This window comes from Myotis myotis, unplaced genomic scaffold (assembly GCF_014108235.1).
Source record: "Myotis myotis isolate mMyoMyo1 unplaced genomic scaffold, mMyoMyo1.p scaffold_m19_p_2, whole genome shotgun sequence".
NCBI lineage: Eukaryota > Metazoa > Chordata > Mammalia > Chiroptera > Vespertilionidae > Myotis > Myotis myotis.
The window spans coordinates 99,504,645-99,507,361 of record NW_023416324.1 but is presented as its reverse complement, the minus strand read 5'-3'; the positions used below and the strand labels follow the sequence as shown (position 1 = coordinate 99,507,361).

The window sequence follows — 2,717 nt, the reverse complement described above, 5'->3', positions numbered from 1 at the left end:
TTAAAATCATGGCAAACCCAATACTTGACCTGAACCCAGCCTTTTAATGTGCCTCTTAAATATGCATCATGGCCCTAATAAATGTAAATCAGTCTGGAAATGACTTTTCAACTGTTCATGATTGATTTATACTTTTTTCCAATTATTTCATTGAGGGACCTAGATTTTAACCAAAGGCTTCAGAATCATCTATGGGGCCAAGTCAAATCACTGTCAACCTGACGTCTTTGGTTTATGGTGGCATACCACAGGACCTCGCCTATAATTTAGAAGAAGCCATCGCAGCATAAATATCATATCTATCAATTACCTAAAGCTTAGTAGGACAAGTAGATAAAACAGATGTCATACTACCTCAAGGGAAGAGATTAATGCACCAACTAAAGAATTATAAAACTTTATAGATAGGATTCAGCAGTTTATTGCACTTAACGAAAGATGATTTGCAGAGTGACTGGGGTTGCTCCAAAATGATGATATGGCATCAGCAAACGCAAAACTGCCTATGTGGTATAGGTAGAGGGTCCCACTGCACTCTATGCTGGCCACCTGCCCATGGGAAGCCCCCTAAGGAGGCTGGCATGGTGGAGGGGTGGGAACCGCCAAAGAACATGCAGCTGTGCAGCCTGCAGAAGGATTAGTGGTGCCACAGCTGTGTCCTCGGGGCTCAGCAGCTGGGACTGCTTCAGACCATCGGGAGGGACCCCAGGCTGAAGAGACAGAGTGTGCAAAGGAGATGGGTGTCCTTTCAGGTTATCTTATGGGCTTTGAAATTATCTATTCATACAAACATTCAAGTTGCATCAACCAAGCAAATTGTAAAAGAGCTGCTTTATACTTTATATTTTCAAAACCCTAGGACCTTTTGTTCCAATGAAATCTTAGCTGGAAGCCTAACATATAAATCAGATGAAAGAAGACTTCTTTAAACAGGGGTGAGGGCCCAGAAACCCACTCATATGGGCATCCTCTGTAACCTGTGAGGAAAGCATGTGCCGGAAGCCAGTTCCAGCATGTCAGCAGGGCTGAATCATCTGGAAATGGCTGAGGGCAGTTCCCCAAACCTGAAAAGGATGCATAAAATGATTGCTTGCTGCCAGATAGCTGAGGGCATTTCAATCTACATGTTATTGCCTCCTACTGGCCAAAAACCTGAATAGCTATAGGCAGTTTTTCCCCAATCTGACAATGGATTCTGTATAGTAGCCCTACCCTTTGATATGTATATCTACCTTGCTTTAGGACAAAGTGTGTTAATAAAGAGCTAGGAGACCTGAACAATGAGAACTTATTTCCTTTATCTAAGTCTTCTCTGACTCCCCATAATGCCTTCCAAAATTATGTTTTGTCTCTGTGCTCTTATTTAATTTACACTCAGCCCTTCTCCATATTCCTGAACCCTTCTGGATGCTGGATTAAGACCACCGGCAGGCATGTAGGACAGTTCCAAATCCCTGGATAGAAGAGGCAGCCCATGTGCACCTGGCTCTGTTCATGTCTACTGGGCAACCAGAACACTTCTGTCATCTGACAATTTTGTAACAAATGATAAACTCTCAGCAATGTTGTGGTGTGAGGTTATAACAACACTCCTGGAGGATATTGTAAGGATGTTTAGCCTGAAAAATATGATCCAAAGCTAAGTTCAATAGTTCATCTATCACACTCAATGCCTGCATTTTATGTTCAGCATAGATCACGTTTCCATAATATCTCAGAATTTAATTTTGGGCTAAATCTTTTAGGTTTACTCATTCCTCTCTCCTCTTACTCAGGATCAGGCATGAGACCATCGAGGGATTTTTCTGTACAGCTGTTTCTCAGCCATAAGACAAGTTGGGATGCACCATCCCAAAACAACTCTCTGCCACCTCCTGGAAAGCTCACTTACTGTGGATATTACCTGGTGAGCAGGGCTTTGTGGAGGTAAGTTCACTCCTGCAGCCCATCGAAAAAGTGTCTTCTCTCTTACCAGGCAGAAGAGTGTTGTCTGTGTGACATGGACTGTTACCATTCTCCCCTTCTTCCACAGAAACAGAAATGTTATCTAAATACATGATGGCTCCGCTAAATGCATTTCCAAGATGCCCTGCAGCCAGCCTGGCCATGAGGGAAACTAGGTGGAAAACACGTGCACTTCCTCCATTTCTGCAAGCTGGAGCATGGGTGTGCAGGAAGCCACCTCTGGCTTCAAACACAGAAGAAAACCATACAGCCAGCAGAAAAGTGGGAAGGAGGGAGCTCTGGCCCCGTCTAGCTGCCATGGATGCCTACCGTGTATTACAGGAGAGATAATAAACTTCTATGTAGTTAAGCCCCTTGAACTCTGAGTATCCTCCTACAGTGGTCCAGCCCTTTTCCTCTTCCACCCACATTTCCACCATCGCCACTAGACTTCCCTCTAACCTGAGCTTCTATGAACAGTCACCTCTTCTTGGATCACAGCTAGAACTTGAGCAGATATTCCTGAGTGACTGACTTCTGCTTCTGGACATAATGATAAAACAGGAATTGGATTTACCCTTCCACCTACATAACTAGAAAACCAGACAAATTATAACTCATTAGAACACAGATATCATAGAACAGTGATTCCTGAGAAAAGGGAACCAAATGAGGCATATTACTTTGCTAGGATTATCATAACAAAGTACCATAGACTGGGTGGCTTAAGCAACTGATTTATTTTCTCATAGTTCTGGAATCTAAAAGCCTGA

General features: G+C 43.2%; 1 long non-coding RNA gene across 1 annotated transcript; it reads left to right on the top strand.

The window, feature by feature from the left end:
• The first annotated feature begins 1,779 nt into the window (after positions 1-1,779).
• On the top strand, positions 1,780-2,324 carry LOC118677714. The gene is made up of 2 exons (XR_004974482.1): positions 1,780-1,926; positions 2,033-2,324. It is a non-coding gene; the product is annotated as an uncharacterized LOC118677714 (long non-coding RNA).
• Positions 2,325-2,717: the final 393 nt, after the last annotated feature.